General features: G+C 50.8%; 1 long non-coding RNA gene across 27 annotated transcripts in view; it reads left to right on the forward strand.

Annotated features, from left to right (window-relative positions):
* LOC132664522 (uncharacterized) overlaps positions 1-24,365 on the forward strand; it is a 368,888-nt gene that overhangs the window by 143,437 nt on the left and 201,086 nt on the right. For all 27 annotated transcript variants that reach the window (XR_014136591.1, XR_014136587.1, XR_014136575.1 and 24 more), the window contains one exon: positions 3,827-3,958. This is a non-coding gene — a long non-coding RNA (uncharacterized LOC132664522). The remainder of the gene's footprint in view (positions 1-3,826; positions 3,959-24,365) is intronic.

Below are 24,365 nucleotides of genomic sequence, written 5' to 3' on the forward strand. Positions count from 1 at the left end.
CAGAGCTGGGATTCAAATCCAAGACTGTCTGGTCTGTGTGCCCAGCAACACGGATAATGATGGCACATAGACCCTGAGAATAACCAGGTGTTAGTCAAGCACTTGCTCTGAACCAGGCGCCTTACTTAGCTCATCTCCTGCATGCATCCTTGCCCCAGCCCGCAAAGGTAACTGCTCTTATGAGTCCTGATTAACACGTGGTGATCAGAGGGGTCAAGTAAACTGCCCAGGGTGCACAGCTATTAGCTGGTAGGACTAGCTCGGACCCCAGCAGCCTGTGTCCTGAGTGCACATGTCACCTCTGCGTTCAGCCCTGCTGGACCTCATAGAATTGGGGGCAACACTGATAATACCTCTGATGTCCTTCTGGATCACTGCTGGGGCCCCGTGCGGAGCCAGGCTGGAGGCTTTCACCGGCTTGTCTGGCTTTGCTGACTTTCCAGGAGAGTCCTTTCCCCAGGCCTTTTCCAGAGGGAGTAAACACATCCCAAGGCTGGCGCCTGCTCTCAGGGGCTTCCTGGGGACAGCTGTCCCGTCCTCTACTTCTGCAGGTGCCGTAGTCCACCTCGGTGGCATTTTGATGATTTCCAAGTCAGGGATCCCTGTGTAGTCTTTCATTTCACGGCCAGCTCTCTCTCCTGCCAAGCAGCCCAGGGCCCCCACCTCCAAGTGGCTGGTCCTGGCTGCCGTCAGCGTACCCAGTTGGCTCCATTGCCCAGGCAGCATATAAGTGGCATTCGAGGCCAAATGACCCGATGATATGCTCCCGATCGTTAGTTATTCAGTGCTGTAGGTTATACCCTGTGCCCTCACCTTCCTGTCGGAGACAGGAAGATGATATGGCCCTGCCTCTGGGTTGTAGAGCAGAGGACCCCTGGGCACAGGACACACTTGCAATTCCACTGGCAGAGCCAGGGAGGGCCCTGAGCACAATAGGAGAGGGCCCGTCTCTGTGCCCCAGTCTGCCTCTCACTTCCTCGGGACCTTGGGGTCGTGGGCACTCTGATTCCTTATTCATTTGGACACAGCATTGGGCCCCAGCAGTGATCCCAGGCCACATCAGGGAAGCGTTATCAGCATCCTAAGAAAGCCCAAGGCCCCCTGGTTCAGATGCAGGGTATCTCTGTCACCTGCAGAGCAGGTTAATGTCCCGTCCTTGAGACAGAGTGTCAGGCAGGACGTTCGTTCTGGGAGTAGCAGCCGCCTCATCCAGGCCCCAGCACAAGCGACGTGTCAGACTTCCCTAAGCACCCAGCTCTCTCCTCTGCTGCCATTGATGGATTCCTGAGGAGTAGCCAAGAGACTCCTGTCACCCTGTGCTGGACCGGTCCCCTTTATCCCTGGCTTGTCTCTGTGGGTGGGAAGTGACCACACCGGCTGTCAGGCTCAGTGCCTTGAGGCAGGACTGTGACCGTCCCCACCTTGACCGCCCTGGCCGGCGCACGACTCCCCACCCCCGGCTCTGGCAGCCAGCACCTGGCTGGACTGGCCCCTGGGAGAAACTTGGAAGTTCTGGTTCCTCATTTTCCATGGAACATTGCTCTGTGTGTGTGGTTTAAAACGGTAATTAAAAACATTCATCAATTTGGTTGCCTTGGAAAGAGGTTCTTGTTCCGCAGGAGCTGATGCGTATTACCGCCGCTGTTCTCTCCAGGAGGAAGCAGTGAGCTTGCAAAGTGGTGATTCGGCTGCGGAGTCACAACTGGGTGTCGGGCAGCCTCCGTAGCCCCTCCGACCGTTAGTTTCCAGGTCTGTAAGATGGAGATGGGGCTCATGCTGTGCCCTGCCGTCCTGGGGTCATGGTGAGTGCTCGGGGTGGTCCTGTGGGGATATGCCTCGGCAAGGTGCCCTGTACCGATGGTGCTTGTAAATGACGCCGTTAGCTTGATCCAGTACGGTTCTCTCCTGCCTTCCTGTCCGTAGAGCACCTCTCGTGCGTACCGCCGTTTACTGCTGGAGGCACAGCCGGAGGATGGCTGAGTGTTAACCCACTGCACGGATTCCCAGGGCTTCGCTTGTTCCCTTGGCCCCAAGGACCGAGCCCCTACACCAAGTCATCGTGCTGAGACAGGAGGAGGGGAGGCCTTTTCCTCCTTACTGGGAGGAGACTACGAAGTTAAGACCCGAGCATTTGCTTAAATGGCGTTCATAATAGTGGACATTTCTGAGTATTCACAACAGGTCTGGCCCCATGCTAAGCTCTGCAGAGGCTCTCACTTGACACTAACAAACCTTTAAGGGGCACCTGGGTGGCCCAGTCGGTGAAGCGTCCAACTTCAGCTCAGGTCGTGATTTCACACTCCGTGAGTTCGAGCCCCGCGTCGGGCTCTGTGCTGACAGCTCAGAGCCTGCAGCCTGCTTCCTCTCCCTCTCTGTTCCTCCCCTGCTTGCATTCGGTGTCTCTCTGTCTCTCAAAAATGAATAAACGTTAAGATGAGAAACTGAGGCTCAGAGGGTAACTTGCTCCAGCCCCTAAGAAGGCTCTGGTAGACCTGGGATGCCAATCCAGGTGGTCTAACAACCAGGGAGCTGGGCTCTTGCCCTCTCCAGGGAATAAGGTGAATGCATTTTGACAGTAAGGCACAAAAGTGCCTTAAAAATAGGGAGGCGCCAGTAGCTGGAGTGTAGATGTGCCCAGGAGGGCTTCCTTATGAGCGGGTTGCCAGTCAAGGGACTTCCCTGAGTGCTGGGGGTTGAGCCCCTTTTGGTGGGTGCTGGGTGCTGGGGCTGGACGGACGGGCAAGCCCAGCACCTGGTGGGAGGAGACAGGCACTCCTGGGCTTGCAGAACTGCTGTGGGTCCGTCTGCGATACTAACACGTCCAGGGGAGGAGTGTGACAACCAGGGGGCCTCAGAGAAGCAACCTGCGGCCAAATTTTTCCTGGAGGAGAGAGAAGGAGTGGACAGTGGGGAATCCAAGCCACCTGGCCTCTGCTGTGGCTGTGGGGTGAGCGTGTTTCTCCAGCTGTTCCCCCACTTGAGGGTAAATGCACAATTTGTCAGTCTTATTCTGAGCCTGTGTTCACTAGCTCCATCTTCTTGGTGATTTGGCGGCCAGGGTGCCGGGGGTCTTTGGGGTACAAGAGGGAGGTCTGGAACGGGGAGAATCACTCCGTTGTAAATGTGATTTGGCTCTGCTTCAGGTGCCTTAGGAGGGCCCTCCAGAGCTGGTAAGACCAGCAGCGGCCCCCTCGCCCCTTTCCCCCAGCCCTTTGGGCCGATTATCAGTTAGGATAAGAATCCCTGGTGAAGCTACATTTTTTGTTCCCTGAGTAATGCATGATGTCTACCGATCACATGTTACCAGATGACAGTGTTGAGCTCAGATAAAGCTTACATCGAAGTTAATCTGACACAGCTTCCAGGGTTCATATTACCCCCATCATCTGTGCAATGGGCTGGGCATCTGGGGACAGGACATTCTCAGAATGGAGTTACTGGGTGTGTTTCTCATTTCCCTCTACCCAGACTTCCTGGACTCAGGTGAATGGAAAAGCTTTAGCGGGGGAGGAAAACGTGATCGATCAGCCAGGGCTTTGGAGTCAGGAAGACCTGACTTTCAGTTCTGGCCTGGCCTCTTAGGTGACTTCTGAAATATGGAGCCATCGAAACTGGTCTTATAGGATTAAATGGCTTAATGCAGTGGAATGTCTAACACGGTGCTTGGCACATAGTGGTTGCTCAGTAAATGTCTGCTCTTCTGAAGTTTCTCATTTAGCATGTATTAATATGCACTTGGTAGTTTTTCACAGGATTGAAACATCTCATCCATTTTGTATAAGCATTAATACTAATAATTCTCGGTCCTTTTCTTGCATGTTTACAGAATCCTGTCCTACCTGAGATTTTGGTGCCTTCAATCTGAAAAAAATACGCATCCCTCTGGTACTCTAGAGGAACTTGAGAACAGTCCTTCCCTGAACTAAAGCCAGACCATTGTGGGATTTGGAGACTAAAGGTAAGAGATTTCTTCTCTTGAGCTTTATGGAGCAAAAAAAAAAAAAAAAAAAGGCCTCGGGAATCGGTGATCTCCTGCAACACAAGTTGGGGTGTGGTTCTTGACTTCTTGGCCTCGCTTCCTGTGCTGGTTTGAGAAGCTGGCTTCCCGTAATCTCACCTTGACACACGGGACCTGGTTCTCGGTGTTCAGGGGCCTCAGTGCTGTGCTTTCGGAGCTCTCCCTCTGGCCCTGGCCGAGGACGGAGCCCACCACCTCCTAGGGGGGCTACCCCAAGCCTTTCCTCCTGGCAGAAGGTGACGGGTGCTCTGGCTGTCCTGCTGAGACGTGCGGGGACGGCACCGGAGGAGCGTGAGGAAGTGCGTGGGGAGCAAAGCTCCTTTTGGGGCTGCCTGCTTCCCGCCTCCGTACATTGAATGCTCGGTCACACCAAGCCAGAGGCTGCCTCGGGGGAAGGAAGAGCTGAAAGCCTGGGATTCGGGCAGACCCCAGTTTTCCTGATTTTGCCACTTGCCTCGTCTCGGGTGAATCTCTCAGCTGCTCCCAGCCTCGGTTTCCTCATTTGTAAGATAGGGATCGTATTAGCTCTTGCCTCAAGAGGATGTCGTGGGTATTGAACGAGATAGTGGAGATAGTTCAGCCGGCTGCCTGGCATGGAGGAGGAAATGCTCCAAAACAGGAGGGTGGTTTTTTCTTTTTCTTTTAAGTTTATTTATTTATTTTGAGAGAGAGAGAGAGAGAGAGAAAGAGAGCAAGCACATACGCAGGGGAGGCGCAGAGAGAGAGAATCCCAAGCAGGCTCCACACAGCGCAGAGCCCAGTGTGGGGCTTGAAACTCACAAACTGTGAGATCATGAACTGAGCAGAAACCAAGAGTCACATGCTTAATGGACTGAGCCCCCCAGGAGCGCTAGGGTTTTGTTTTTTTAATTCATTAACTATACTGTGTACGGTTCCTTCCAGGCAGCAGGCTATTTTGAAGTCCGTGGTCTGCTCTTGTCTCTGCTTTTCACCTACCGCCAGGTCTGTCTGGGCAATGGCTTGTGCATGCTACACAGACAACCCCTTACCCGTGCAGAGTTGATTACTTCCTCTTCCAGACTGTCGCCGGCGCTCTAGGGCGTGCTTCCCTCATACCACGTCATTCTCTCCCCCACCCGAGCCTGTGCCCCCAGTCACTCGTGAGAGAAAAAGACCATCTTACCCATCCCGACACCCCCCCTGACACTCTTGTGGATGTTGAAAGGACAAAAGGAATGAATAATTGAAAAGGAGGAAGCAGAGAGTAAGAGAAAGAGAGAGAGAACCAAAAGAAGAAAGTTTCTAAAGACTGACAACAAAGAAAGAGGTCAGTTGAAATAAAAACAAAACAAAAAAACCCGCAAGATGTTGAAAAGAATAAGTCACATAGAAAAAAGGAAACCTGATCCAAGTGGGGGCTTGTGAGAAGACAGGTAGGAAGTCAGGCTGACAGGATAGCAGGGGATGGTGTTCATATGCTCCTGGTGTCTTTTCTCTTGTGTCTTAACTGTGTCCCGGGTGCATTTGTATCTCTGATCTCCTGTGTCCCCGGCAGTCCCGTGACATACATGACGGTGAGCGGGAGACCCTGCTCTTCACCCAGTGTGGGGGGACCGACACACATCTGGGTTCTCCAGACTCCCCACGGGCATGGAGGGCACAGAGGGGCTCTTGTCCACTGGGGAGGCTTTGCAGAGAGGGTGCTGCAGCCTGAGGCTCTTGGAAGGCGCATGTCAGTAGGAGCCGAGCTGCTTTGCGGTTGGGAAGCGCCCGCATCCTGTGCTCAGCACCCCAGTGCCCTCCTATCCCGCATTTCCACGTCAGGATCCGATTTCCCACTTTGGGGACGGAACTCGTCTGCACCGAGTGCAGCTGACAGGCCTCCTGTGGAAGCTGTCGTGTGCTCCTTGGTCCTTGTGCATTCAGCCAGTCCTTGCGTTTTGCTTCCAGAGCCCCTGCTCCTGATCCGGGCGGCCGACTTTGGAAGCAGGACTAGTGCAGGTGCCTCTTCTGCGGTCACTGTTTTTCCCGTGGCACCTGGAATTAGGGCTGGTGTTCCAGCTGTTCCAGCTGTTCCATTCGAGGGTCAGGGGATGATGGGTCTCCAGTCGCTGGGTAGGGGGAGCTGGGAGACGCATTGAGCCGTCTCTTATGGCCATAGCCACGGCAGAAGTGAGCAGCGTCGCCTGCATTCTGTGGACAGAGGAGAGGCTGGACCGATCTGTCTGGGATGATGGGGAAGGAATTTCCCCAGAACTCAGCTGTTGGGAGCACGTGGAGGGAGCAGGAGGCCGTGCTGGCGCTCGGAGGTGCACCGTCCTGAACGGGTCCGGGCAGGGCTGCTCTGTGCCAGGGGCTCTGAGAAAGGCGTCAGCACCGTGCTTGTGCATGTGGTTCTGCCCATCCTGAAGGCACTGCTGTTCCACTGGGGGCCCGCCCACCTGCACCCCTGCCTTCCGTGAGCCTGCCGTGGAACAGAGATCCCACAGTATACCTGCATTCTCGCTGCTCCCCCCCGCCACGCCCCCTGTGACCATGGACAGGTCCTTTCCGTTCTCCAAGTTCTCGTTTCTCAGCCGCAGAATGGACCAGCCCCACCTCGGGTTGGTCTTGAGGATCCCAAAGCTGGCCTGAGAAAATGCTCAGCAAAAAAGGGAGCCCTTATTACTGGCTTCTCCTCCACTTCCTTCCTCACCTGTCTGCTTCTGACAGGTTATCCTCTCATCCCGGCCCTTCCTTGGACATGCACACAGGCTTGACTTCTTCCCTCTGACCCTCACCTTGCTCTTCTGGACTCCTCCCCTGGCACCAGCGCCCCCTGGGAGCACCTCCCGGCTCCTGCCTGATTGGTATTCTCAAGCTGCCCCCTGACCCTGACTTTTGGGGAGAGGGCATCTGAGAGCTCGTGCCTGCGTGCCTGCCTGCGTGCCTGCCTCACCGTGGGCACGAGCCCACCCTGGTCTTCTCTAGCCACAGGCTGCTTCCTGTGTTCACTGCCTGCAGCGCCGCAGGAACTCTTGGCCCACTTGGGACTCTGGGCTTGAAACAGAAACGTTTTTTCAGAACACCTCTGCTATTAGCCCATTTTACTATTACTCTGTTTCTTGTGGTTTCATATTGAGGTTTTTGGCTCATTGCATTTGACCTGGAGTTTATTTTTAGTAGTGAAGACAGAGTTCAGTTAATGTCAAAATGTGAGGGCAAATGCAGAAGAGGGATTCGTAAGTCTAGGGGAAAATGCACCTAATTTTGTTTTTTTCTGATAATATCTGCCACACCAGCAGACGCTGAGCTTCCCCAGTGATGCTACCGTGGGCTTAGGCCGAGGCAGTGCCTGGTGTCCGGGCTATCCCCTGAACACGAAAGTGCTTCTGGGACTCTCTCGGTCCCACCAGTCCAGCAGCTGGCCACACAGATGGACAACCACTACAGTTATCGTTATGCGCGATAATTATTGTGATTATTATTAAAGGCCAGGCTTTGTAACTTTGGCTCTTATTATCTCCCCCGTGGGCTTCATTGTCTCCAGAAGCAGCATACAACTTTCTTGAATATCATCTCTTTCCCCTGCACTGGAAATATTTTCTGAGGAGGCTACGGGTCTTGCCCTCTGTGTCTAGTCCCAGCTTTTGGCATCGGGACAGGAGTGCAGGACGTGCATGGGCAGTGTTTTCTCGGGCTGACTGAATTTGAGGTGCTTGGAGTTTGGGCCAGAGAGTCGGAAACAACGTAAAAAGTACTCCTCTTTCTTTCTTTTGTTTTTGCTTTTTTTTTTTTTAGATTTGAGCATCTTTTTAAAAATATTTTTTTAATTATTTTTAAAAATTTAAATCCAAGTTAGTTAACATGTAATATAATATAATAATGTTTGCAGGAATAGAATTTCGTGATTCATCAGTTACGTATAACACCCAGTGCTCATCCCAACAAGTGCCCTCCTTCGGGCCCCTTGCCCATTTAGCCCTTCCCTCCACCCAACACCCTGCCAGCAACCCTCAGTTTGTTCTCTGTATTTAAGAGTCTCTTACGGTTTGTCCCCCTCCCTGCTTTTATGTTATCTTTGCTTCCCTTCCCTTATGTTCATCTGTCTTGTATCTTAAATTCCACATACGAGTGAAGTCATATGATACTTGTCTTTCTCCGACTTTTTTCACTTAGCATAATACCCTCCAGTTCCACCCACATTGTTGCAAACGGCAGGATTTCATTCTTTCGATGGCTGGAAAGTACTCCTCTTTCGAGGGCCCCCCGGTCTGCTTTGGGAAACATGATAAGCACTGCCATGCGCTTACGGACTTTCAGTTTGTAAAGTTCTCCCTCGTCTTTTCTCCTGTCTTTTCGTCCACGACTATTTACTCAGAACCTGCAGCATCCCAGTGCGCAGGGTGCTCAAGTGTAAAGGAGGGAAGAGCCACCTTTATTTCTTGCCCTGAAAGAAATCTGGAAACGGAGACCGGCCGTCTGGATCCCCTGGTCGTGGACCGCTTACCGGTGCCACCCCAAATCCGTATGTTGAAACCCTAATCCCGAATGCAATGGCCTCAGGAGGTGGGGCCTCTGAGAGGTGATGAGGTCATGAGGGTGGAGCCCTCACAATGCGATTAGTGTTCTTATAAAAGGACCAGAGAGAGAGAGAGAGAGAGAGAGAGAGAGAGGGACAGGCTTCTCTCCACTCTCTGCAGTGTAAGGCCACAAACCGGAAGACTGTCTTTTGCACACCAGGACCTGAAATCTGCCAGCACGTCTTGGATGTCCAGCCGCCAGGACCGGGAGAGATGAATGTCTGTCATCTAAGCCACCTGCTCTGAGTGGCATCCTGTGAGAGCAGGCTGAGCAGAGACCGGGACGCCGTATTTCACAGATGAGTGGACTGCAGACTCAGAGAGGTGGTGTTGGTGAGGCCTCCCTGCTGCCTGCTGCATCTCAAGTTCGAACGTGCATCTTCCGAATCCGAATCTGACCTGCAGCCTGTCTGGACTGTCTCTTTGCGGCCCCTCACCTCCGCATCTGTGTGTCCGTGTGCCCCTCTCCCGTGATTTTTCTCTGCCGTCTTCCTTTCCCCGTCTCCCAGATTTTTCTTCTGAAGATGAGGGTCTTTCTCTCCCCAGTGCCTCTTGGGGGAAAGGGATGAGGGGATCACGGGGCTGCTCTATGGCTGCTGCCCGGGTGGAGGTCTCCCTCTCCGAGTCCCCCTCCCCAGCACCTGCTGTGGTGGCCCTGGCAGGATACAGCCACTCCTCCCCGTCCTCCTACCCTGGTCCGCATCCCCACCGTGAGCCGGGTGGTGCCCCAGCTCTGCGGAGACAACAGTGGATAAACACACTGGGGGAGATAGCATTCAAACAACTGTATTTGTGTAGTGTTATGGACTAAATGTCTGTACGCTCTCTACCCTACCCCCAGTGTGGCTGTTTTTGAGCACAGGGAGTACAGAAGCTTACTCGAGGGTGAGGCCCTGGTCTGATCGGCTTAGTGTCTTTCTAAGAAGAGAGGTGGCAGAGCTCGTGGGAGAGCTGCACCTCGTGTCTCGTGAGGACGTAGCAAGAAGGTGGCTGTCTGTCCGCGGAGAAGAGAGCTCTCACCAGAGACCAAAGGGGCCAGAACCTTGGCCTCAGACTTCTTGCCTCCAGAGCTGCGAGAAAATAAATGTCTGCTGTGCAAGCCACGTGGCCTCTGGAGTTTAGTTACGCAGCCTGAGCAGTCTAAGATGCATGGTGGACGCACGTCTTGGGCCACAGGCCACAGGCTGTACGGAGGTTTGATTGCCTTGGCCCCAAAGCTCCTCTTTACGTGTCGGGTCCTGGCCGACAATTTTGAACCTTCACAGTCCCATCTTTAAAGTAAGGTGTCCGGTTGGTGTGCCTGGGTGGCTCAGTCTGTTAAGCGTGCGACTTCGGCTCAGGTCATGATCTCATGGTTCATGAGTTCGAGCCCCGCGTCGGGCTCTGTGCTGACAGCTTGGAGCCTGGAGCCCGCTTGGGATTCCGTGTCTCCCTCTCCCTCCGCCCCTCCCCTGCTCGTGCTCTGTCTCTGTCTCTCTCTCTCTCAAAAATAAGTAAACATAAAAAAATATTTAAATGAGGTGCCCAGTGGAGTGACCATAAGAGCTATTCTCTGTTCTGTCTGTCCTGGCACAGGTTTCCCTAAGCCCCGCCCCGCTGACAGTTCTCACTTTGTGTCTTTCTTGCTCACACAAGATCCGCTCTTTACCGAACACTCCCGTGGTCATGGCATCAGGCGCCTGGGAGTCGAGGCAGCCCTGGAGTCCCGGTCTTGCTCTTTGTGACCCATGGGGCTGCCTCGCGTCTCAGATCCGCTCCCCGTGTCGCAGGAGCTACTCACGTCAGTCGCGTGTGCCTTCTCGCAGCCCGCCCGTCTGCTTCCTCCCGACGTGGCTGAGCACTGGGGGTCCTACTAGTTGCGATTAGGCACCGCTAACAGGGTGCTGCCTTCAGGGGAGTAGTAGTGGTGTTGGGTGGGGCACGAACACCAATAATACAGTAGTAACGCACATGTATTATTCATAGCATTCCCAACACTTTCCATGTATTATCTCATTTTTCAGAACATGTGAGGGGGTGGAGGTTCAGTAACACACCCTGGACGGCAAATGAAGGCATCTTCCCATGGAATGTGTGCGACGCACAGATTAGTACTATGTGCTTTTGCATCATTTCAAGCCCTTTTTATTTTCTAACTTGAGGCTGATATCCAGGAGCTTTTACTAACGAGAGAACCGTTAGCTGAATCGAAGTAAGAGCTCCACCTCCTGGGTCGGTCCATCCCAGTGGGTCTCTCGGTGCCTCTTACCCCGGACGGCCCCTGTTCCCTCCCGGATGCTTCCCAGCTTGGGCACCAGATTCTCTCCAGTGAGAAACCCTTCCTGCCCTGTTCCTCTGGGATCCGGGTTTGTCCGGGGGACTGGCTCCGGTGGGTTTTCTCCTCGGTTTGTAATGAAATAAGTGACAGAGCCCCACATGGCACACAGCTGTCTTGTGGCCTGGCTCCTCTGAGATGCGGGTGGTTCCAGAAGCCCTGTGCTGCTGCATTCTGGGCCCCTGTTGTCACTGAGTAATGACCAGCCTACTGGGAATTCTCATTCTTCTGGTCCAGCCGTTTTTCCTCCAGTTGTGTCACTCTTGCAGAATCGGTTGTAGCAGGTGCCTTTGGGAAGAAAACACCCATCCATGGGATAGATGCAAGCTGGCCTGCGGGGTTCCTTTTATCCTCCTGCAAAGATGAAACCTTTAGTAAAGTAGAGAATTGATCTGCTCTAGCTTCAGACAGCGTTCAGCCTCAAGGACTCATATGGCCATTTTTCTGCTGTTGCGGAGCTGAGGCACCCTGGCTTCAAGCCTGTGGGAAATGAGATGCATTAAGGAGAAGTTTCATACAAATAAAAATACGAAGGGGTCCCTGGGTGGCTCAGTCAGTTGAACGGCCAACTTCGGCTCAGGTCATGATCTCACGGTCCTTGAGTTCGAGCCCCATGTCAGGCTCTGTGCTGACAGCTCGGAGCCTGGAGCCTGCTTTGGATTCTATGTTCCGCCCCTCTCTCTGTCCCTCCCCAACCCGCTCTCTCAAAAATGAATAAATGTTAAAAAAAAAAAAGTAAAAAAAGTAATAATAAGAGGAAAAAAGATAATTTAAGCGCCATCCTCTCTGATCTTGCTTCTTCCCTGGTGGACTGGGGGGCAATTGAGACCGTAACTGGCCATGTGGGGGAGGGGTATGGGACGGGTCCCGGGAAGGAGACGCGAGCCCTGGTCTCTGCTTCACCACTGGGAAGAAGGCTCTTGGATGCTTCTGAGCCTCAGTTTCCTCCTCTGCAGAGTGAGCTGTTCTGAGGACCAAATGACATTGTTGCCTGGCTCCTCAAAGACACCTGAGATGCTCCGCCCCCGGCCACTGAGCTGAAGGGTTCGTTGGCCATTCGCTACGGGCCTTCGGAACCCGATGGTCTCCAGTGATAAGTGAAAGCAGCGACTGGCTGGCTGCCAGAGTTCCTCCCAGGTTACACAGGCCACGTTCACACCAGTTCCCTTCCAGGCCGATAACGTTTTCCAGAGTTGAATGGGAACACTGTAAGACGGTCATCACAGGAGCAGAAATGCAGGGAAATATTCCACATGTCATAATTTGTTACCTATACCCCCTGTGCATCCACTCCCCCGTGCCTATCCTTCACACACGTTTTTTTAACAGACTTTATTTTTAGAACAGTTGTACGTTTTACCAGAAAATTGTGACAGCCTTTCTGAATGGTCTCATATACCCTACAGTCCGTTTTCCCTGGTAGGAACGTTTTACATTACTGTGGCACATTTGTTACGATTAATGACCAATATCGATGCATTATAGTTGACTATCATTTGTACTTTTTAGATTGCCTCCGTTTTTACCTGATGCCCTTTTACTTCTAAGGATTCCATCCAGTATACTATACTACATCTAGTTGCTATGTTTCTTTAGGTTCCTCTTGGCTGTGACAGTTTCTCAGACTTCCCTTATTTTTGATGACCTTGACAGTTTTGAAGCGTACTGGCCAGGTACTTTGTAGATTGTCCCTCAGTTAGGATTCATTCGCCTGATGTTTTTCTCAGCAGTAGACTGGGATAATGGCTTTGGGAAGGAAGACCCCGGGGGCAGAGTGCTGTTTTCATCACATCATTTCAAGGCTGTATGCTACCACCTGAGTAATCACTGTCGATGTTAACCTTGACCACCATTTGTCAGATTTCTCCATTGTAAAATATTCTCCCTCTCCCACCATCCCCCCCACCCCCACATGGACAGATGTCACTATATATAGCCCACACTTAGGGAGTGGGAGACTGTGCTACCTCTTGGTGGTGGAGTATCTACAGCAACTGCTTGGAATCCTTCTCCGTAGGAGATCTGTCTCCTAGCCCCCACGTCTATGTCTGTGTCTGTGTGTGTGTATGTGTCTACATACATCAGTGTGGCATCACAGATGTGTATTATATTTATTGTATACTTTGGATTATAGTGCAGTAGGACTTCATTCATTGCGTTGCTCGTGTTTTTCCAGCCTTGGCCCCTGGGAGCCCTTCCGGTTGGCTGCCATGACCTTTTGACATACCCCCTCCACATTAGTTTCACACACCTCCCCTTATCGTGGCAGTTTTTGTTAGTTTGCTTGTTTTTGAGCATTTCCTTACTTTCTGGCCCTACTTCTGTATTTCCTGCCCCAGACGTAGCATCAGCCATTTCCCCGAGGAAATTTCCCCTGGTTTCTTTTGTCAGAGAATGAGATTAGAAACCAAGGCGCGGGTACTAGATGTGCTCATTGCTACCGGGGTGTCACTGCTCCTAGGCCTTCTCAGGGATAGCGATGAAATACATGTGTGTAGGGGCACCTGGGTGGTTCAGTCCATTAAGTGTCCCACTCTTGATTTCGGCTCAGGTCCTGATCTCATGGTTCGTGAGTTGAAACCCCACGTCGAGCTCTGTGCTGATGGCATTGAACCGGGTTTGGATTTTCTCTCTCCCTCTCTCTCCCTCTCTCTCCCTCTCCCTCCCTCTCCCTCCCTCTCCCTCCCTCTCCCTCTCTCCCTCCCTCTCTCCCTCCCTCTCTCCCTCCCTCCCTCCCTCCTTCCCTCCTTCCCTCTCTCTCTCTGCCCCTCCTCTGCTCATGCTCTCTCTCTCAAAATAAAGAAATAAAACTAGAAAAAAAAATGTGTGTGTGTGTGTGTGTGTGTGTGTACTAACTCACATATACCCACATGTGCATAAATATTTGCATGGGTATCCTTATGGATCTATATGAAGCTAACTGAATTCATACTGATGTCCCAGCTCTAACTCATGCACTGTTGAACAGACTTATTTTTTTTCAGCCACATTGGTTGGCAGGGGTGGCGATGAATGGCGAGGTCCAAAAGTCCACGTGGGCAGAAAGCCGTGGCTGAGAACACTGGATTTTTCCCTGTGAGCAGTGTGGTCTCATGAGCAGAAGTGAAGGTGAGCCAGACACAGTGGGACAGAGGCTCAGAAATGTGTACTGCCCAGAATGCTTGTAGACCAGGAAGCTATCACAGGCACACTGGCCTTTGCATAGCTCTTTCTGGGCCTGTGTGCCTTTCCTAGTCTCTTGGCCTTCTTGTCCTGCAGGAAGCTTTTTTCCATGTCACCCCTACTGCTTGGCCTCTCTTTCCACACTCCTAAGCCCCCTGGCTTACCGCATTAGAATGTGCCCCCTCCCTCTCTCCCTCCCTCCCTCCCTTCCTTCCTTCCTTCCTTCCTTCCTTCCTTCCTTCCTTCTCCCTCCCTCACCTTTCCTTCCTTCCTTCCTTTCCTTCCTTCCTTCCTTCCTTCCTTCCTTCCTTCCTTCCTTCCTGTCTCTCCCTGCCTTCCTCTCTCTTTCTCCCTCCCTCCCTCCCTTTCTTCTTTTTTCCTTCCTCCCTCCTTCCCTCCCTCCTTTTCCCTCCTCCTTTCCTTTCCTTTCCTTTCCTTTCCTTTCCTTTCCTTTCCTTTCCCTTCCCTTCCCTTCCCTTCCCTTCCCTTCCCTTCCCTTCCTCTCCCCTCCCCTCCCCTTTCCCTCCCCTCCCCTCCCTTCCCCTTCCCTTCCCTTTTTTCTTTCCTTTCCTCCTTCCTTCCCTCCTTCCTTTCTTCCTTTCTTTTCCACATCTTCCAAGTAGACCAAACCTTTGAGGGAAGCCCTGTGTCATCTCAGTTGTGACTCACACAGCCCCCGAAGTAAAGGAGAGTCTTCATCCATTCAGCTCCTGAGTTTGTTGGGAAAATAAAGCCGTGGACAAACACATGCCCCTGACTTCTTGGAACCTGATGCTCGCCAAATGGGCATGAAGCATTCACATACACTGTGGGATGCCCCACCTGGTTTCCTTTTCTGCCAGGTGTCTCTAACTCATTTATCTCCAGGGCCAGGCAGGCAGCGTGAGGGAGTGATGTGGGCCTGGTGGGCACACAGCAGGGATTGGTGGGGAACTGGGAGGCACACAGGGCCGATGAGGAACTGGGATACCTGGTGTGACGTACGGGCCGGGCTGCCCAGCTTGGGTCTGTGCCTGACTAGTTGTTTGTAAACTTTTTGGCTCTTGCCCCTGTGCATGCCCAGCATAAAGGGAGTGGTGGCCAGCCCGCGGTTTCTGGTTCCAGCCCGGGAGGACCGCTGGCCCAGTGTGGCCAGATCTGATGGCTCCGAGGGGACTGCAGGCCTTGGAGGGAGGAGGGCCCCGCCCCTGCCATTTGCCCCCTGTTCCTGACACGGTCACCGCGGCAACTCTTCCTCCCCTTGGCAGCAGCATGTGGTCCTGTGCCAACAGTGGCTTCCAGTTTGCAGGCGTGTTTTTTTGGTCCCACACTCTGGGAACCAGCCTCACTGGCTGTTCTAGGAGATGACACCCCAGCCAGGACCCCCACAGGCCCCGCCAGACTTCTTAGAACCCCACTCTCGCGCCCCATCCCTGAGGGGGCGGGCTGCCTTGGGGTCCTCCTCCTGCCTGTTCAGTAAACGGCTCTTTGTCTGAAATTGTGCCTGTTGAGGCGACTGGTGTGCTTCCTCGTCCCAGATGGGACCCTGATTAACATGCAGGGCGCCTGTCCATATTTCCCACCCCTGTCTCCTTCGCTCAGCTGAGCTCGAAGCGGGTGTCCAAACTTGTGACCCGGGGGCCCCACCACCCACCTGCAAGCCCTTCCTGGAAGGCCTGCTGGCTTGCAGCTTCCACTCACTGCTGGCCGTCTTCACCTCCTGCTGCCTCCCACGGCCACGGGCACTCCCCGGGGTGGGGGGGGGGGGGCGGTCCGCCGGCAGCCCCTGGTTCACAGCCCGCTGAGCAGGGCGGGCGGCGATGCTCTGGGTTTTCCGCAATGAGCCCTGGTCCCCGGGGTGGGCCAGGCTCCTCTGTGTCCGCAGAGGCGTGTCCCCCCTGCGGGGTGGAAACAGCCTTGTCAAAATGAACCAGGGCAGTGCTGACGGGAAAGTGAGGCCAGCGTGGGGAGGGCACATGGGCCGGTGCTTGCCAGGGGGTTTCCTCCCTGCCGATACCCCGCAGGAGGCTGCTTCTGGCACGCTTCCTGCGACCCTGCACCCCCCGCCCCCACAGCCACTCACTGAAGAGTGTCGCCTTTGTGCCAGAACAGCCCTCCTCCCAGGATTTTCCCCTTGCCCCCTGCCCCAGCACCATCGACTGAACTCGCCCTCCTTACAGGGCTTGGCGACAACCCTTTCGTCACTCCACCGCCGAACCCGTATGTTCCTTGGGGTGCAGTGTGGTGGATGATAAATCGTGATATTCCTCGGTCTTTCTGATTGATAGTGATCATTATGACGGTCACCTGTGTCCAAAACCGGCCTTCTTCGTACATGCATTCCATTTTCCTGGCGTTGCTTTACACGTTACCTTCCTCATTCAGGACCTTCCAGAACGGGCTGTGTGGATTTATCGGGGGTGCGTATTAGTTTGCCAGGGTGGCTGTAACAAAGTACCACCGACAAGGTGGCTCAAAACAGGAGAAATGTGTTCTCAGACAGTTGTGCAGATCAGAAGCCAGGAGGCAAGATGGTGGCAGGACCGTGTTCCCTCTGAAGGTTCTAGGGAAGAATCCTTCCTCTCCCCCTAGCGTGTGGTGATGTCTGCCAGTCATTGGCCATCGTTGGTTTGTAGCTGCACCTCCCCTTGTCTCTGTCTCCATCCTCATTTGGGCTTCTCTCTGGTGTGTCCGTGTTCAAATTTCCCTTTTCTTAAAAGGATCAGGTCCATCCTAATCGCAGATGACCTCACCTTAACTTGATTACTTCTGCAAAGACCCTATTTCCAAATGAGGTCACATTCACAGGTACGGGAGGTAGGACTCCAATATATCTTTCTGGGGACACAGTTCAACCCCAAACAGGGTATACGAAGAAAACGTTATAGCTTCTATTTTTGTTTGTTTTATTCCTTTTTTAGAAAATATCTTAATTTCTTTTTAACGTTTGTTCATTTCCGAGAGACAGAGACAGAGCATGAGTCTCTGAGTGTGAATCCAAAGCAGGCTCCAGGCTCTGAGCTGTCAGCACGGAGCCCGACGCGGGGCTCGAACCCACGAACCGTGAGATCATGACCTGAGCTGAAGTCGGATGCTTAACCGACTGAGCCACCCAGGTGCCCCGAAAACGTCTTCATTTTTGTAAGCTCCATAGTATCCAGGCATTTATGTATATAAATGAAAAAAAAATACTTACGCAGAATTTGGGGGCTGTGCTCAAACACGAGTGTTGAGAACATACTCAAAAGACACACACACACACACACACACACTCATCAGGCCACTGGTCTGACTTATAGACTGGCCCAGTCACAGTCAACTTGGGCTGCTGTAACAAAATACCGTATGTAGACTGGGTGGCTTAAATAGCAGGGAACTAATTTTCACACAGTTCTGAGACTAGGGATCCCAACATCAAGGTGTGACTGATTCAATTTCTGGTGAAGTATCTGTTCCTGGCAGGTAGATGGGTACCTTCCTGCTGTGTCCTCGTAGAGAGAGCGAGCGAGAGAGAGAGAGAGAGGGGGAGAGAGAGAACTCAGGCTGTATGGTGTCTCTTATAAGTACATTCATCCTTTTGGAGCCAGGCTCCACCTTTATGACATCATTTATTCCTCATTACCTCCGCGAAGGCCTTTTCTCCAAATACAGTCCCATTGGTGAATGGCACTTCAACATAAGCATTTTTGGGGAGACACAATTCAGTCCATAGCAGGGCCCACCTTCTGGATTTTATTACACAATCCGATGCCCTTGGCTCTTGTGAATTACAGAAGAAACCCGAATCCCAGTAGGGCAGATAGACCCTGACTTCAGTTGCAGCTCCCCCTGGCTTTTATCTTGGTGTTTTTCATCACTTTTTATTTCATTTCGTTTTATCATCAGTAGCCGGGTGCCTTAGGCAAGTTCATTACCCTCTCTGACCCTCACTTTCCACATCTGGGACATGGGGATGATGCCTGCCCGGGGACTTGTTAGTAGCTGCCGACAGTTTCCCCTTCTGACCACCGCTCCCTCCCTGCTGCCCTGCAGCCGTGGCTCCTTTGGGCCTGCCCCAGCAGGGTGGGAGAGTCGTGAGGGGCAGATACTTCGTTCTGGCTTCTGGCGGTCACTGTAGGCACCACCCGCTCTGAGGCCTTGCTGGGCCCTGCCTTTCTCAGCCCCTTCATGTATCATCCAGTCGTGGGTCTCGTCTCCCCCTCATGATGTCATTGTCGGTATTGAACCGCCGTTTTGTATCTTTATGCGTCGAGTGTCTTGCTCTAGGCCAGCTCGTGAAGCAGGCCCATGGCATCCAGCCAGCTTGTATATAGCAGGTGATCAGTGACTGAGAATTTATTGGGTTTATCGGGTAGTGGAGAAGGGAGGGCTTTGGCCCAGCTGCCAGAGCTTCTTCCCCTTCCTCTCCCTCTCTCCATCTCAAAGGAGGCTGGGGGGAGGGGGGGCAGGATGAGAAGCTCTCCTTCTGCCCTCACTGCCCACTGCCTCAGACACAGTCGACAGGAAGCAAGGTCTCCATGATCCTAGACAAGAGCCCCAGCAGTGTCATCACAGGACCATGGGCCTGGAGGTCACATAACACAGTGGGAGCCCTTAGCCTGTCCCTTACTGCTAGCAAGGACTTGGGCAAAAGCCCAGTTTTTCCTTTTTGCAAAATGAAGCTTATTAATAATGGTGCCTGCCTCGTCAGGTGGCAGTGGAGAGGAAATGAGATAACGTGTGTGTGCCCTTCGGACCAGGAAGGTCCAGGCCTGAGGGAGAGACCCAGGCCAGCAGAGCCACTGCTCTCCAGATGAACTCTGCACGAGGCTTCCAGAGTGAGTTACTTCCCCTCACTGAGTTTCTGCTCTTTGTACAGGTAGTAATGGTTTTCTCGAAGTTGTTATGAAATGTTACATAAAGTGACATGAAGCGGGTTGTAAAACACAACACAAAGGTTAGTAGTCATTATTAGCAAGTGTGATTGGGAAACTTCATTCCTGCATTGGTATCGTCTGAGATTCGTTACCTTGACATCTGGAGCTGAGGCCCAGTGATGACTGGTACACATGCAAATTGTTGAGTCCTTCCCAAATAGCAAGTGAATATGGCACCCTGCACATTTGTGGGAGTCTTTTGTAGCACACGTGCATGCTGTTGACTGCTGTTTGGCTGGAGCCCTGACCTTCTGAAAAGGTCTCCAACGAACAGATGGACCCACGTTCCTTGTTCCTGTGGCTCCTGCTCACAGCATCTGCCCTGGTGCTGGCGCAGCCATAGCTGGTTTCCTTTGCTCCTGCTTTGGACATTCCAGCGGACTGTAGCGATGGATGTTGGCCAGGGAAAGTGGGCACTCTCATGCACCGCTGGGGGGCCAAGGCGGTGATGAATCAGACCGAGTTTGTTGAAGGAAGCTTTGGCAGGCCCTTAAGGGGCCTCTTAAGGTTTAGAGTGTGTGCACTTCTGATGAGTCAGTCTGTCTTCTAGAAATAGTAAGACAAGTTGCAAAAGATACTCATTTTCCAGCATTGATAAAATAGCAGAACCTGGAAGACTGATTGACAATGATTGACAATTTCCTACTCAACAGTCACTAAGAAGAGTGAGATGTGCCCTCCTCAGTGCATCAGATCAGGAAGCACTTGTCTGTTGGCTTGTCCCTTTACTGATTATATTGACCTTGATCCCTGGATGAAGGTGGTGTTGGCCAGTTTTCTCCACTATAAAGTTACTATTTTTAAGTATCTTGTCAGGAGATACTTTGAAACTATGTAAATATTGGGTTTCTTATCTTGCTTGTACCTACCTAATTTTAGCACCCATCATTGATTATCTGCTTGAAACTAACTATTCAACTGTTGGTACTTGCCAAACAGTGGTTGTCCATATCATCATTATTTCTGTACTTACCAGTTGGGATTCTTTTTTTTTTTTAATTTTTTTTTTTAACGTTTTTATTTATTTTTGAGACAGAGAGAGACAGAACATGAACAGGGGAGGGGCAGAGAGAGAGGGAGACACAGAATCCGAAACAGGCTCCAGGCTCTGAGTAGTCAGCACAGAGCCGACGCAGGGCTTGAACTCACGGACGGTGAGATCATGACCTGAGCCGAAGTCGGACACTTAACCGACCAAGCCACCCAGGCGCCCCAGTTGGGATTCTAACGTAAGGAAGAGCTTACTTTTCCACTCAAAGAAATGTAATGATTTGTACTGGTATGAGCCCATGCATTTTTACTATATGGGTATTATTGATAACTGCAGTTACTTTTTGCTGAAATTTTTCTAGATCTGGCCACGGGGGGCCTTTCAGGTTGAGCGCTGTGTCCTGTCGACATTTCCTCCACATGTTTTGAGGACTGCCTTGCTTTCTGGCACTACGGGATATGCTAGTCCCCTCTTGTGCCATCCCTACCCCAGCCGTTGAGTCAGCCACTGGTTCCATGGAATTCTTGCCAGAACCACAAGCGCTGAAATTAACAATGAGGAATAGTGAGAGAAAACCAAATTGAGGGACATTCGACAAAATAACTGGCCAGTACTTTTCAAAAATGGAAGACAAATCAAGACTGAGGAACGGTTCCAGATTAAAGGAGACTAAGGGATGGGGCAGGTGAGTGCATTAGGGGACCCCGGATTGGATTCTGAATTGGAAAAGACACCTTTGGTAAAATCTCAGTAAATCTTTGGACTAAGCAGTCGTATTATATTAATCTTAATTTCCTGGTACAACTTGGTAATTGTGCTGTGGTTCCACAGGACGTCAGTACTGAGAAATTGCAAGACTATGGGAATTCATTGAATCTGTAAACGCTCTTTGGCAGTGTGCCAACACTTTTTGGCACTCGGAAGTGAAAAATTTACAAAAAATAAGAATTTAAATACAAATAACATAAATCGATATATACGATTTTAGAGAGGTGTCCATAATCAATTAATTGAAGACGAGTCGTACTTTTTGTATAGAACCAGCCCACTTTTGTAAAACGAGATGGAGCAAAATGTGCAAATGCGTTTTTATCGACACATGGAGAAATTCTGAGAAGGGTTAGTACTTCTTGTGAGCAGATACTTCTGGGAAATGCAGTTGGAAGGTGTGAGAAAGTAGGAGCTGCTACTTTGACTCTTGTTTTTTAAACAAAGATCCTGTTTGGATATTAGCATGGAAAAGTGGCTTGTGCACTTGTGTGTTTAGTCTTGATGACCTCCATCCAGCCCCATCCCTGTTGCATACTCCTGCACCCAGGCAGTGCCGCACAAAAAGTCTTACCCAGCGAACACTCGCCCGGTGTTGCATCCACCGTCTGCTTTCCTCGTCTGATCCTTAACAAATCTGTCGGTTGGAGGGGCACAGGAGGACCTGCAGTCCACGCAGGTTAACGGTGAAACCAGCTGACTCATCTTCCCTTTATCCGAGGAAGCCGGCCATCGTTCATCCTTGAAAACTTTAGGGAGAACTTTATTCCTGAGCGCACATTCTTCTAGGCTCCCCAGGGGAGTGTAAATTACAACCGACAGTCATCCTATTTGCTCCTCTAAGGACCAGTGATTAGTTAAGTGGTACTTGATGTCTCGAAACCCAGTTCCTGAGTGAACCGTGATCGGCTCCTCCCAGGGATTTTTTTTCAATGATCACTAGGCTTTAGTAGTTTATGTAAAATTTCATTTACGTGGATTTATGTTTGCAGATAGGTTCGTTTTCTTGTTTTAGAGCCAATGCTCCTTGATTTAAGAAGGGAGAAACACGAACAAAAGTTAACACCTCTTGAAGGTCCATTGTGTGCTGAGAGCCGTTCCAAGTTGACTACTGTGATGTCCCCACTACTAGGTAACACTGTTGCAACTTATCAGTGAAGGAAACGGATACAAAGAAGTGCCCTGTAGCCTCTGGTGTGTTCAGTGGATGAGCTCCTGCAAGAACTGGTCCCTGCCTCTTGCCTCCTTTTGGATTCATTCTCCAGAACAGTTTCTGTTTGCTTCCTTCTGCTCACTGGGCTGCCCCATGAGCTCTGGTAGCTCCTACAGGCTGGTCCCACTTCTGCATTCTGGATTCTTTGCCTTGTTCTGGTGTGGTGTTTCCGTGGATGCTTCTCTCGGTACTCATTATAATGATGGTGATACCAGTAAAAATAGAATATATACATGTCTTTATCCAACCATCGCTATGCTGGGCAAAATGCTGAGCTCTCCCAAGCTTTATGCTGTTGATCCTTCCAGCTACCCAGTGAGGTTTAGGGGCTCGGTGTGGGATGGCAGCCTGAAAGCCACAGCCAGGTTCGTCTAGGAACCAGAAGCTATGTCCATTCTAGGATGTTCTCTTCATTTCAGTATTCACTTAGTTAAGCTCTTACGCTAGGTTTTTTTTTTTTTTTTTTTTTTTTGCAAGCAAGTAAACTCGGCCAAATTCTTTCTCCCACAGCATTATAGACACATATTCCCAGACATTATAAATATATGGTTGAACCAATATTCATACACATCACCACTCTTTCAATGACATAAGCTAATAATGAAGTATCCCAAAATTAAATTACACAGCTGAAAAGCATATAAAATATTAGATGTCTGCTTACTTCATTAGTAGAAACAATTTTTTTTTCAATCAAAGGCTATGGAAAAGAAGCGAAAAAGTTCAGTATTTCAACAAAAAGATTATCTTCCAGTAAATATGGTAAAAGAAATGACAAGATTTTCAGAAAGTCTGTGATCAGAAATTGTTTTTGCTACAATAAAACCATCACGTAACAGGGGCCCCTGGGTGGCTCTCAGTTGGTTGAGTGTCTGACTTCGACTCAGGTCATGATTTCACGGTCCATGAGTTCGAGGCCCATGTTGGGCTCTGTCCTGACAGCTCAGAGCCTGGAGCCTGCTTTGGATAGATACTGTGTCTCCCTCTCTCTCTCTGCCCTCCCCCGCTTGTGCTCTCTCTCTCAAAAATAAACATTGAAAATAACTAAAAAGACCATCACATAACAAAGTATCTCAGTCTTTTAAAACATGTACTACATTGAAGGGCCCATTCTATGTCCCGGGTAAGACACAGGTACCATTATACTGAAATTCTTAATAATTCCCTAGAAATTCTTACTAGTCCCCTTTCACTGTTTTTTTTTTCCAGGTCCTCCCTGTCACATTGTACCCAAAGGGCAAGCATGAATAGAACTGTGAGACTTTTTTGTCTAAAGACGTTAAGACAAAACTCTGTGATGTTTTGCAAATAGATGTGTGTGTGTGTGTATGAGATTTTGAGAAACACATTTAAAAAAGTCTAATGCTTGGCAAATCTGACATTGGTCGTGGTTATGCCAATCCTTATGTATTGTATGTGGATCTGAGCAGTATAAACATATAGATAGATATACAGGCAAATGGCTATAGACGCCTTGTCTTCAGTGTTTGTTTTTTTTTTTTAGTATTTAGTTATTGTTAAGAGAGAGGAGAGAGTGCGAGAGAGCAGCAGAGTGGCAGAGAGTGAGGGAGACAGAGAATCCCAAGCAAGCTCTGTGCTGCCATTACACAGCCAGATGTGGGGCTTGAACCCACGAACCATGAGATCGTGACCTGAGCCAAAATCAAGAGTCGGACGCTTAACCAACTGAGCCATCCGGGTGCCCCTTTAGTGTTTGAAATGACCAAGGGGAAGCCACACTGTAGCATCCCAGTTCTATGTGAAGTAAAAATATGCGGTATTTTAGTACAAAATATTTTAACATTAAATTACCGTTCGCATAAATATTAGTATAAAAGGATGCTGAAAATAAACTGTTGTGCTGGTGATTTTGGCACGCAGTCCTTTTAAGTTTCTTGTCAATAAGATCCTGGCATAGGAAATACATTTGAGTAAGAATCGTAGCTCAGTAAGGCTTGATTTCAGGAAAGTCACCTGATAAAGAAAGGTAAAAGTGTTTCCAAGGCTGAACAGTGAGAATCTCTCACTCAGTGTTGGAGGAGATTGACAGGAACCCAAATATAAGTTACACTTTGTTCAAGCCTGGTGCCTGTACATCTGCTTTTCAGGACTGCAGTGCACGCTTCCTTGGACATCCTGCTCCTCAAGGATCCATGGTGCCGATCCGTGCCTTAAGCTGTATTCTGTCTCACTTTCCACTTGAAAGGTCTCAGGGCAGCCCAGTTTCACAGGATGCAACAGGTGTTTCAGTGACCTCCACACCGTTGCCTTCATCTAGCAAGCTGGGAAATGCTCCAGGCACTTCCAGGAAATCCCAGGGCCCGGTCGCCAGCCCTCTCCCAAGACCTGTAGCTCAGTGGGCAGCAACAGAGTGCCCAGCTTTTCCACCAAATTTCAATTTTTATAGGATTTAACCTGTCATCAAGACCTGGACTTTGGGTGGTGAGTCGTCTTCAAAAGGCCAGTCCAGGGGCGCCTTGG

This window comes from Panthera onca, chromosome F2 (genome assembly GCF_046562875.1).
Source record: "Panthera onca isolate mPanOnc1 chromosome F2, mPanOnc1 haplotype 2, whole genome shotgun sequence".
Taxonomy (NCBI): Eukaryota; Metazoa; Chordata; class Mammalia; order Carnivora; family Felidae; genus Panthera; species Panthera onca.